We start from the raw sequence: 14,033 nt of genomic DNA, 5'->3' as shown, positions 1-14,033 counted from the left end.
TTTTTTTTCTTCATGCTGTCTTCTACATATCCCTCAGCAACCGCAGATGATTACATCATCTCAATTCATTCATTCATTCATTCATTCATTCATTCATTCATTCATTCATTCATTCTGGTGTAGTTAATGTCATCAGGCCATCTCTTCCACACCACCAGAAACACAAATACAATAATAGAAATAAAAAGAAAAATCAAACTATAAACAAACTAAAGCCACAGGTTGCAGACTCACAAAATATAGTTGCTTAATGCATACAAGATGGCTACTCTCAAGAGTTCCAGCTCAGGGAATATGTACTGATAAAGAGGATATCAAGAGATAAGTTGTTTCATTTCCCACACTAGTTTATTAAACTGTGTCGGACTGTAAAGAAAACAACTATCGCAATGTCCATATTTTATATGTTGTACAATATTATAGTATTGGAAATTTTAATTTTCCTACCCTTTTTTTCCTATTGTTCTATTAAAATGATAGCATATCGTCGTTATTCCTGCAGTAATTCCTATGTGCAAAATATAAGACTTTTCAGTAAGAAGAAAAATAGTTATTTATGGTACTTGTGAGGTAAGTGCAATAAAGATCACGCTCACAAGTACCATACGTAATTTTATCCATGACCATAACGAAAAATTCTGTTTTATAAAAGAAAATATGTTGAAAATAAGTCCTCATGTAATCACATACCAGGGCATGGATTTTAGAATCAATACGTGTACTATAGGTAGGTCATGATGTAGGAGGCCATGATTAGTAAAGAATGGTATCTAAGGCGTTGGATAAATAAAAAATTATAATTAATTATATAATTTTAATATATATTTTTTCACTTTAAACGTGTATTTTCGTCTTTTTTGAAGTTTCAGGGATTATTTAGAAGTGTTCACGGGACTATTGTGATTAAAATAATTTCACATTTTACTTCTGTAAACTTAAGAGGAATATTAAAACTTAATTAATCATCGTGTCTGTTTAGCTCAGTTGACTAACGCGTGTTGTTTTAAAGTCCTATAAACCCAGCTTCGCAGGTTCAAGTCTTCTCGCATCCCAAAATGTAAATTATTACAAAATTTCAAAAAGATGCATATTAGATATGGATGTAATGTACAAATTACGACGTAGCAGATAGAGAAAAGAGAAGGAGATTGAGTGTATGTATATTTAAGAAATGGTAATAAAGAAGTAGAGGTAGTGACATCTAGTAACTAATATATTAACTTCTTGAGTAAGAGTTCAATGGAAAAGTATATGTGTGTACCCGGGTACTAGGAAAATACTAATGAACCGTGAGATAAAGTTCAAACTGTGAGGTAAAGTCTTTATCTCACTAGTGAATTAAAGTAACGTTGAATAAAAGCCTACTTTACAAACGCAAAAGTATTTAGTAAAGGCATGCTTTTCGTTATGGTCATGGATAAACACATTTATTCATCCTATGGCAGCCGTAGGAGACTGAATTCTTACATTTTCGAAACAAAGAAATATAATTACGTATAGGAGATTTTATCATTTGCTGTATCACTATTTCGTCGTCGTCTTCCTAACAAGTATTAGGCCAAGTGGCCTGTTACGGTCTCAAACTAGAATTTTCAGTCCATCTCTTCTTTGGACGGCCTAGAGATCTTTTGCCATACGGATGGTAATGAAACAGTGCTTGTATCACTATTTAAGTTATTTAATAGATCAAAAATCTGAAAATCGACAAATAGGCTATGTCACATAGGAGTTATTGCAGGAACAAGACGATAAAGTCTATTAACCTGTTGTATCCAATAGGATACTTTGCGAATTTAAGGGTTAAATGTCATTGCTGACGTTTATCTTAACAGCGATGTAAACTGCGATCGACAAACGAAGAACCAATATATCCAACGTGACCTTGAAGTTGAATTGATGACGTCTGTAGTGATATGCGGGAGGAGAAAGTTTATTTTTAAAAAATATATATTTATGTGGATGATAAACTACACCCTTGCTTTAGGCCTGTAACATACTACAGCTAGAAACATGTAAAGCACGCCGAGATATGAGATATGCTTTTCTTTAGCGCAGAGTTATGCTCGAACCAGTTTTGCTGACATCAGTCGGCTAGCGATCTTTTGAAAACATAGCTATACCTGTGTCCTTGCTCCACAGAACTTATTTATTTATTTATTTATTTATTTATTTATTTATTTATTTATTTATTTATTTATTTATTTATTTATTTATTTATTTATTTATTTATTTGAAAAATAAAAATGCAAATATATAATGAAAAATAAAATATAACGCAAACGCACAACACAATAGTAACAAAAATGAAAGAAAGGAAGTATACATTCCTTACCGTTAAAGTTCAAAATCATACTTAAACTATATTCGGAATTTCTTACAGTGTCATGTTACAATTGAAGCGTTGTGCCGAAGAACGATCTGTGTTACAATCTGCTAACTGTACAGGATGAACAAAAATGTTACATCGTAATTCCGCTCATAAATTTACTATCGGACGGGTAACATAGACTGTTATTCCATCAATATGTTTTGTACACTAAGCAAAGTATAAGACTGTACGTTATTGAAAGTCATATTACACATCATAAAAATTTGTAACATATTTAACTCCACAGAAATGCTACTTGGGGATACAGAAAACAGTTTTATACAATCAGAATACAGTGGAAGCTCTTAAGTTCGACAGAAATCAAGTTCGACATCCCATACTTCGACTGCTTACGTAGGAGGATTAGACACGCCCCTATACGGCCACTAAGAAATGGGTTTGCCATTTGAATGGGAATTGGTTCTATATCTTGTAGTGATATTTTTGTTAAAGGAAAACAGAAAGTTTTATTGATTAGGACATCCATATTTAGTCACTGATTTTAAATTAATGAACTCTTCTTTTCCTATTTGAGAATTGTGCCGTTTGTGAAACGGAATCCACTGTGGTACTAGAAGCGCATACTGTTCTCCAACCAGATCAACCGTGAAAGGAATGTGCTTACTATTGCGTCATCTATTGGAACGAAGTAGATAGACGATATTACCGTTATAACGTCAGTTTAAAAACCATGCGCTCTCCTCCGTATGTTATTTTCTGTATTTATTTTTATTTTATTTGGTTATTTAACGACGCTGTATCAACTACTAGGTTATTTAGCGTCGATGAGATTGGTGATAGCGAGATGATATTTGGCGAGATGAAGCCGAGGATTCGCCATAGATTACCTTGCATTCACATTACGGTTGGGGAAAACCTCGGAAAAAACCCAACCAGGTAATCAGCCCAAGCGGGGATCGAACCCGCGCCCGAACGCAACTTCAGACCGGCAGGCAAGCGCCTTAACCGACTGAGCCACGCCGGTGGCTATTTTCTGTATGGAGAGATTAAAAGACTAGGAGATTAACCGTGATCTAATTTTGTAAGTAGGGTAGTATCAATATGTGTGATCAATGTTATGGTTATGTTATGGTTATGCTGCGAGAGCTAGCCAATAGAGATAAGAGTACCCACGTGTGTGACCTTATGGCATCTTATGAGATCAACATTCATTCACAGCATTATCCCGCTTCGTCTCAGTCCCCGAAGACTTTCTCGTGATTGGAGTACAGTAGGCCTACACAAGTTTCGGAGCGGACAGGAAATGCAAATACAGTACTGTATTCGTTTATGGATAACCAATAAGAATTTGTATTCATTTCACTTGCCATACCCACTACCCTTATTGAACTGAACTTTCAATTCTGTTTTATCGAACTTAGGAGAGACCACTGTATTATTAAATATACAAAATCAATAAAAAGGTTAAATTATGAACAAAAAGATCGACATTTATTTTAAAAAGCTATATATCTGCAGTGCTTGGGAAAAGTGACATAAGTCACTTTCCACAAACCTTTTTTGATAATTTATTGACAAGTTAGGCTACACTGGTTTATGTCGATTTGATTTTTTTTCTGTATGAATTATTGTAATGGGAGAAATACTTATGTATTTTTTTCCAAGCGAGCAGATGTTCCGTAAGTTGTCAATAAATTATCAAAGAAGGTTTGTGGAAACTGATTTATGTCACTTTTTTCACTTTTCCCGAGCACTGCAGATATATTAATATGAATTAACACCATATAATTTATTAAAGTTACACTCAATATCACATTATGCCACCGGGTGCTTGCCCACTTGCAGTGTAAATACATACATACATACATACATACATACATACATACATACATACATACATACATACATACATACATACATACATACATACATACATACATACATACGTACATACGTACATACATACATACATTATGAATAAACATACAATGTTGATCATATAATAACACTGCTATTAGAAAATAACTGCAGTATTGAGATACAGGGAAACCATTAAATTAATGAAAATTGTAACAATAACAAATGAAATAAGAAAATTAAATATTGTAGTTGAGAAGTTGTCATTGTTTAATAATTTCAGTTTTGGAATCCACTTTTGTGCGATCAGTTTTGCTTTCCGCCGAAGAGTTTTGCTTATGGGCGAGTGCTCTCATTTACCCTGGATAAGCCTCCACATTGTGATTTTTTTCTCTTCACTCAATTTCACTCGCGAATTTTTCCAATTTAACTTGTGGACTGCTGTTGTCGCAAATCGTTTGATGCCAATGTGCAGAGTTTTACGTAATTTAAAGCATAAGTAGTTAATATGAAAATTCCGTTTTAAGTTTTGATCGATGAAGATACTTAATTATTTCACATGGGTTGATAAATGAAGATGAAGTGACCAGTGATGTAGAACAGACACGCCTCTCCCTACCGTAGGTGCGACATCGATGTTGAAATTGACGTCTTACTTACTTACTTAATTACTTACTTACTTACTTACTTACTTACTTACTTACTTACTTACTTACTTACTTACTTACTGGCTTTTAAGGAACCCGGAGGTTCATTGCCGCCCTCATATAAGCCCGCCATTGGTCCCTATCCTGAGCAAGATTAATCCATTCTCTATCATCATATCCCACCTCCCTCAAATCCATTTTAATATTATCTTCCCATCTACGTCTCGGCCTCCCAACTAACACTCTATATGCATTTCTGGATTCGCCCGTACGTGCTACATGCCCTGCCCATCTCAAACGTCTGGATTTAATGTTCCTAATTATGTTAGGTGAAAAATACAATGCGTGCAGTTCTGTGTTGTGTAACTTTCTCAATTCTACTGTAACTTCATTCCTCTTAGCCCCAAATATTTTCCTAAGCACCTTATTCTCAAACAGCCTTAACCTATGTTCCTCTCTCAAAGTGAGAGTCCAAGTTTCACAACCATAAAGAACAATCGGTAATATAACTGTTTTATAAATTCTAACTTTCACATTTTTTGACAGGAGACTGGATGATAAAAGCTTCTCAACCGAATAATAACAGGCATTTCCCTTATTTATTCTGTGTTTAATTTCCTCCCGAGTATCTTTTATATTTGTTATTGTTGCTCCAAGATATTTGAACTTCTCCACCTCTTCAAAAGATGAATTTCCAATTTTTATATTTCCATTTCGTACAATATTCCCGTCACGAGACATAATCATATACTTCGTCTTTTCGGGATTTACTTCCAAACCTATCTCTTTACTTGCTTCCAGTAAAATTCCCGTGTTTTCCCTAATCTTTTGTGGATTTTCTCCTAACATATTCACGTCATCCGCACAGACAAGCAGCTGATGTAACCCATTCAATTCCAAGCCCTCTCTGTTATCCTGGACTTTCCTAATGGCATACTCTAAATTGACGTCTAGACAGGTAAAATATTTGATCAGGAAAACAATGTAGTCGAAGAGTTCCCAGTGAAACATTGCTTCATTACTGGCTCTCGTAATACTTATATTAAAAGCGTCGCACTATTGTTCACTCCACAAGGGCGGCTGATTAAGGAGCTAAGATGTCGTGATTTTTTATTAGTTGTGGAGCTGTGAAGTTTCACGGCTACTAGGGAAATGAGGACAATACGCCTCGCAAATAGAGGGGGTTCTTATCTAATCTGCGGCCTTATAATCTCTACCCGTATTTCTATGTCACACGAATAATGAAGGGAATTTAATTTCCTCGTAAACAGTCTGTATCACAGCGGATGTTACATCTGCTGCGAGACTTTCTATCACATGTGTTCAAGTGAGCATATGTTCTGTGTTGGGTGCTGCAGCCACCGAGCACGAATGGCGACAGGCTCACAATCACCACTGTTTGTTTTGTCTTTTGCTTTCTCGCTATACCAAGTACGAAGGGAAATAATAAACTATATACCAAAAAGTAATTGGGCACCGTTTTTGCCCCTTTAGAACCTCGTGGTACCTCCTCTTGTTGCTAAAACAGCAGCCACCCTGTCAGGCATGCTCTTCACCTGTTTATGTAGGACAGTCATGTCAATTGATGCCCATAGGAGCAAGTGCGCGCTTTAGAGCTCAGGAGAGCCTGAGCGCTTTACAGCGGAAAGGAAAGAGGCAGACGAAAGGGTAGTATATGCCGCTTGATCGAGCTATATTCAGGAATGGCCAGCACTGATTCAATGGATAAAGGGAAGAGAACTTATTAAAACTGTATCCTTATTAATTTTTAGATTTGTCTGAGAAGTATAAGTGCGTTATAAGAATGTAAGTTTTAATTTTAATGCTCATTTTTCACAAGTTTGATTTTTTTTATTCAAAAGAAATATTTTCTCAACTTTTTATATAAAAGTGAAATTTTCAGATATAGGCCTATTTATTTCGTAGCCTTACAGAATGTTTTCATAAATCTAATATACTGTAAATACGTATTACTGAAGATAGTGTATTGAAAATGTTGAAGATATTCGCATGTAAATTGTTTTTAAGGAAATTAATTAACAGAGCAACTACTGTTACATCATAAGCAAAAGATACGTATCCATGTACGTATATACATGACTACTGTCACTCCTGTTTTATATTGTTTGTATTATTTTATTTCTGTTTCTCTTGTTTGTTTGCAATTATATTTTTTATTCTGTATATTTAAATTTAAATAAATAAATAAAATGTGTTGTAAAAATGTCAGCTCTATAGCTTCAGCATATTTCGATAAAACAATTTAATATTCTGATTACAGTAAGCTGCTCACCAATTTCACCTTAAAAGCATAATGCGATAAGAGTTTTGTTATGGAGTATTAGTTACACTTAAAACATATACAGCACATAGGTAACTTTGCTTTGCACTTTAATATTGTTTTGATTGGTTTATTGATTACTTTTATAAGGCTAAAGGTACCATCAATATCAATTCCAACTTATCATGTGATACTCAATCTCTTTTTTTTTTTTTTTTTTTTTTTTTTGGGATATCACTTCCTTTATGAATGATGTGTTTCATCCATTTAGTACAATATAGTTGTGCTATGGAATTTATGTGAATATTCCTTCTTAACTCTTTATTATGTTATTAACATTTAAAACACAAGTGCAATATTAAGAAATCAGTGTTAGTACTTTTGTTATACAAACAATATAGATAATATCAAACAGAAAGAAGACATATAAAAATAACGACATAAAATTTCACGTTCCGTTTGAAGTTTGTGCACCACTGTTTTCTTAATGCAACAGGCTGCTTATTCATATACACAATCTTTCCTCTTTCCATACTTAGCGCTTGATGCCCGCGTACGACGTTAAGGTTAGAAAAATGCGCTTGCTTTGACATCACTGATGTAGGATATCCACTGATATGCGTCGCCATTACTCTTGCAACATGACACTCAGTTGGACAATGGAAGTTGGCCGCATCTCCCGAGTCCTCAATCGCCGGTCCAATTGGGCCAGAGGTGCTCAATGGGATTGAGATCAGGACTCTGTGCAGGCCAGTCCAACCGGTGAACATTATTGTCTCCATACCACACCATAGTAGCCGCGGAAACCTGGGGCCAACTTCCATTATCCAACTGAGTACCATGTTGCAAGAGAAATGGCGACGCATTTCAGTGGATATCCTACACAAACTAGTGGAGAGCATGCCTGACAGGGTGGCTGCTGTTATAGCAACAAGAGGTGGTACCACGAGGTTCTGAAAGGGCAAAAACAGTGCCCAATTAGTTTTTGGTAGATTTTTTTGGTATTTTATGATGCAAGAAAATCGGTTTCGGGATACTCACAGAAGTACAGTGTTTCGCTGTTCTTCATACTGAAGATTCGTTTTAAACATAATGTGTGTCTTTCTGCTGCGATTCATCCTGAATTATAGGATCTATGTTCTAGTATTTAGTACCTAAGTACAAGGACATCATTTTATTTTTACTAACATTTCTAATATTAACCTGGCTATACCTTTTGATTAATGGCTGAGAACCGGAAACACCGTTTGCTACCCCTTCCACGACTGGAGTTCGATGATACTGGCGTAAAATACAAACAAATCACTTTATTAGGTATAGGAGGGAAGAAAAGTAGTTCACCCATTTACGTAAACTAGGAAATATCGCGATTTTTAATTTGATAATTTTCATTAGGTTTTGTTTATTCCAAATACAGTACTGTATTAACAATAAGTGTTTTTACTCACGAACTGATCTATCAATTCGGACGTATTCATTATGCAGTGTATATTATACTGTCTACAGCACATTAGCGTACAATATAGAAAACGAAGTGGCCGTTCATTTCGATACAGGCTTCAGTTCTTTCGTGCATATTATCGCGCTATAGACTATTGTACCTAATTCCAATTTCCAGTTTCGCCCTTCGTACTGGTAACTCATCTATACTAATAATAAATCTGTAGCCGAAATTGTTCTGGTAATTTTCGATTTTCCAAAAATAATTGGTCCTAACATATATATAATTAACCACCCTGAAACCGAAAATCGCTTTTTTGAAATTTTTGTTTGTATTTCTGTCTGTCTGTATGTTTGTTACCTTTTCACGCGATAATGGCTGAACGGATTTCGACGAAAATTGGAATATAAATTAAGTTCGTTGTAACTTAGATTTTAGGCTATATGACATTCAAAATACTTTATTTAAAAGGGGGGTTATACGGGGGCCTCAATTAAATAAATCAAAATATCTCGCTTATTATTGATTTCTGTGAAAAATGTTACATAACAAAAGTTTCTTTAAAAATGATTTGCGATAAGTTTTATTCCTTGAAAAATTTTGATAGGACTGATATTTAATGAGATAAATGAGTTTTAAAATTAAAATAACTGCCATCTAAGGCCGTGTAATGAATTAAAAAACAAATGACTTCGTCTATAAGGGACCTTGGACAACAACAATCGAAAGCTATAAAAGATAGCCTACAGAGAATGTTTCTGTGTTTGTATGAAGTCATATCGGAAGCTAAATTAACCGATTTGTATAATTAATTATTATTTCACCATTGGAAAGTGTAGTTTCTCTAGATGGACATAATGCTATAATGTTATTACAGAATATAATATAATATAATATAATATAATATAATATAATATAATATAATATAATATAATATAATATAATATAATATAAAATATAATATAATATATTATAATATAATATAATATATAATATAATATAATATAATATGTAATATGAAATATTATATAATATAATTTAAGTTATTTGAAGGGTTCAGAACCATAGTGGGCCAAGCGTCATTTACTGAATACGTAGAAAACAAGGGTTAAAATTAAGTTATTACCATAATTCAATGGAAACCTATAACAAGTAAAATAAAATATACACATTAAATCTAAATGATATCAATCTTCATTAAACTATGGTTGCATGTAATAAAAATTAAGAAACATGTTAAAGGAATTATCATTGCAGCAAATGAGTGGTCTCTGGACCAAAATAATCGCATTTTAATTATTTAAATACAATTTAAATTAAGTAACATAAACGATTTATCCTTCTATCAAACACGAATGTTCCCTGGATCAAATGTCCTATTTTAATTATGTAATTACTTTATATTTATTTCTAACGTGTGCAGCGGAGCGCACGGTTATGGCTAGTGTTGAAATAATTCTGTACCTACTCTATAAAAGAGTACCTTACGTACTGTAAATTCAATCTTCACTTCTGCCCTATCTGAAAAGATAAAATTACTCAGATATGCTATCTACTGTTCATCCAAGTAGTTTCGTCGCACGGTCGTAGAAAGGGAGGAAATCACGTGACATTTAATTGCTTAACGAGGCCCTTTTATTTAAATTAATTTAAACAGTTGTATAATTACGTAGACGTCGAATTCCTAACAGAAGTTAATGATTTCAGAAAAGAGCTATGACAGCCCAGCCACTAGCCTTTGCAGGGGATCGAGCAGAAGCAAATGGGGGAAGCCGGGATGCAACGTAGGCAAACGGACAATACCTGTGCGAAAATACAATTCAATATTGAAAGCTCTTTCGTCACTGGAAAACACGAACATATTTCTGGAACGTACTATACTCACTAACTCAGTACTGTTTACTATGACCATAAGGCGACTTTGACTGCATACGCGGCCTTGATTCTGTGTGGAGGACGATTGGAAGTTTACTAGTGGAGGGAGTGGGAGTAAAGTACATTCAAAAACTCAGATAAAATAAAAATTGAAGTAAAAATAAAATGATGTCCCTGTACATTACGAGACAAATTAATTGGCAGTGATGCACTTGATATACAATAATTTTACACAGGCGAGTCAGCAAGTTAGAAATGGGAGCAACGATCTATTTTTTTAATGAGGCGCCTGAAACCAGACAGTATTATTCAGGTGTCAAGGTGATCGATGTGCGGACAAGAGGCAGAAGAGAAACAAAGAAATGTCAATTGCAAGATGGTGGCACCTCTTCAACAGTGTGCCATTGTCGATAAGCGCTCCGTTGTGCAGTTCTTTCTAGGTAAAAAAAGTGTGCAAAAATATTCATAACGAAATGCTGCCCGTGTATGGTGAGCATTGCCTGTCACGTTAACATAGGCAGGGTTATGGGGGGGGGGCATGAGGGACACTGTCCCCCAAACTTGTCTGAACTCTTTTTTCTTTCTATTAACATTAGAAAATATTGAATTCAAGAGTTTTTTCTTGCTTCTGTTTATGATAAAGTTTCTGTGCTCAAATTGACGAATTAATGTCTTCAGATCATGTGTCTGGACTATAATATTTATTTTAAATTTATAAATGTATAAGAATTTCTACACCTCATTTGAGGAATGGAAGCACTGCTAATGTTTCTTTTGTAATAGCCTGTACTCATGTGTTAGAAGTCTGCAGGTGTTCACGTCGCCACTTGAAAAAATATGAATAACACAAGAAAAAAGAAAAATGATCCTGATACAATGTGTACATTTAAAGACGAGAGATTAAGTAAAATAATTAGAATTTACATTTCATATGATATCTTCAGGAAGGTAAGCTTCAGATTAAAACGTTTCTGTTAGCACTGTTACGTAGTGTTATTGATATATACATGTGTTTGTGTATGAAAGAGAAAAATAGGGAGATTGTTTTAAGTTATGCTGTATGTATTATAATTTGTAGTAGACCTATGGTTCAAGCCCTATACAAATAGGTCCGAAACATCGCAGACATGGATGTAACACTATAAGAAGTATCCCCCGAAAATACCTTTATTAAATTATCATTTTCCGATATACTGCACCACAGTCAAGCTATAACGGGGGAAAAAGTAAATAATGTCCTCCATAACCTTGTTATATCGGGATTCTATGGTTTTTCTTTGCCCTCCCCCCCCCCCCCAAGGAAACTGTTCTCTCTCGGCCTATGCACGTCAAGTTGTTTACAATTGGGTACTGAAGTTTTCTGAAAAGTGGACAAGTATCGAACACCAAATCTGTTGGCCAGTAGAGATTGACAGATTGGCGATTTGATCTGAGCACACAGGATGAAGGGGACGATATGCTAGCATGTCATCGGTTTTTATCTGTATTAAAGAAATGCGATTTATTATTTTTATGACAACATTTTAATAAACAACTTTTAGCGGCATTTAGTAGCAGTGTAAATTCTCTAAGAATTCAAATTCTACGTACATTAAACTCAAACTATCCTTGAGAGGAGTTCGCAAGTAGACGGTAATGTCATTAGTGACAAATACCATTTTCAGTTATTGTGACTATTACACTTTTACTACGTCATACTACTTTTGACCAATAAAACGGTACGAAAGGACGTCTTTCAACCAATCATGGATGCTTATCGTACAATTTTATCGCTTCCCTAGCATTTGTTTAATTTTACGGCTTCCTTAGCATTTGTTTCTTTTTATCACTACCCTAGCAATTGTTTCTTTGTTTGCCAACATTTAAAACTACAAATTCTTTACGGTACAATGAAACATGCTTTGATATCGTAATTTGTTTCACTCATAGATAGTCCACTGAAAATGGCGGCTCCGTTCAAACATGTTGGTGAAGGTGACATTAGTGAAATAGAATTTTAGTAAGTCAATTAATATCTGTTTCATTATATTACAGTAGGCCTACTTTATTTCTTCAAATCTTTATATACTTTCTTCTAATCGTGTAATAGTAAATTAAATCCCACTCGAGTTTTGATTTTCTCTAGATAAATCAAAATCTCTAGTGAGATTACTGTTGACAAAAGCATTTTACGGGTCAAGAAACTGGAATTCTAAGAAAAGAGGATGAAGTGTGAGATTGGTCAAACCCTTTCTTCTGTGTTGGCAACAACAGCAGGCCAAGTTGTGTACCGTACTGTAATACAGACATTCAGTTCAGACTGTAATCTCAAACATTCAGTTTCCAAACGGGTATTCCTACATACAATACAATGTAGCAAGATGGAAAGAAATGTGAAGTTCTAAATGGGGAAGATAAAGACAATGTTATAAAATATCGAGAATTGTAGAGATAATTTGGTTTACTTAAGGAAGAATTTTATTGAGAAATATTTACAGATGCATTATTTTGCAAAACTGAAACAGAAAAAAAAAATTGATATAGATTTTTTACCCTACATTCTTAATTGTGATTAATGTATGCACCTTAATTATTTTATAATATGGAACTTACTACATATTTTGCTACTTTCTACAATCCAGCATAATATATTTTTTTTAAAACAATGAAAAAAATTTAAAAGGCGTAAAGTATTTTTAAAAAGTTGTAGTAATGTAGGCCTATATAAAATTACAAATTATGTTAGACTACATTGTAGTTGTGTACATAATATGCAATATTGTGAATTTATTTGTTCTTTGAATTTTATTTATTTACTGCTTTTATTTATTTATTTATTTATTTATTTAGCTATCTATTTACATATCTATTTATTTATCTATATATTTATTTATTTAGCTATCTATTTACATATCTATTTATTTATCTATATATTTATTTATTTACTTATTTATTTATTTATTTACTTATTTATTTATTTACTTATTTATTTATTTACTTATTTATTTATTTATTTATTTATTTATTTATTTATTTATTTATTTATTTATTTATTTATTTATTTATTTATTTATTTATTTATTTTTAAGGTGAGAGTTTTCATTGCGACATAATTTTTAGTCATTTCTATGACATTATAACCCAGTTCATCTATACTTCAAATTAATGCGTTTCATTGCATTAGGAATGTCAACATTTCTGCTAATAATAATTTCTCATGTCGGCCCCCCAGCCGTAGTTGTCCGCCTCTGACAAACGTTGCTATGGAATAGTCTAGCCTATGTTTTTGGGAGGGATATTGTTACTCCCGGTTCAAATCTCAACTACAATCTCCCTTTAAAGCACATTATTTAGTGTTGACCTGTTGGAGTGCGAAGATGATTGTATAACTCCACCTGCCTGTATCCCATTTCGTGTCGACTATTACATGTTCACCTGTTCATCTTATTACAAAGTTAACCTTTCCCTCCTACAGACTCGGCCACCTACCGGCTTTATATTGCTCCAACCTGACAAATAAAAGGATTCAAAGTAGCTAACCTTCGGATTTCTCTCTTAAGGCCAGATTTCTTTTAGTATTGACTCCCCCTTGCAAAGCGAAATATCCCAATATTAAAAGCTGTA

At 33.8% G+C, this 14,033-nt stretch overlaps 1 protein-coding gene across 4 annotated transcripts in view; it reads left to right on the top strand.

The window, feature by feature from the left end:
* Nucleotides 1-14,033, top strand: part of LOC138712148 (dual 3',5'-cyclic-AMP and -GMP phosphodiesterase 11-like) — a 1,303,168-nt gene that overhangs the window by 367,063 nt on the left and 922,072 nt on the right. The gene's annotated exons all lie outside the window — the stretch shown is intronic.

This window comes from Periplaneta americana, chromosome 13 (genome assembly GCF_040183065.1).
Source record: "Periplaneta americana isolate PAMFEO1 chromosome 13, P.americana_PAMFEO1_priV1, whole genome shotgun sequence".
Taxonomy (NCBI): Eukaryota; Metazoa; Arthropoda; class Insecta; order Blattodea; family Blattidae; genus Periplaneta; species Periplaneta americana.
Note: the sequence above shows the minus strand (reverse complement) of the source record. Positions and strands in the feature narration are given on the sequence as shown.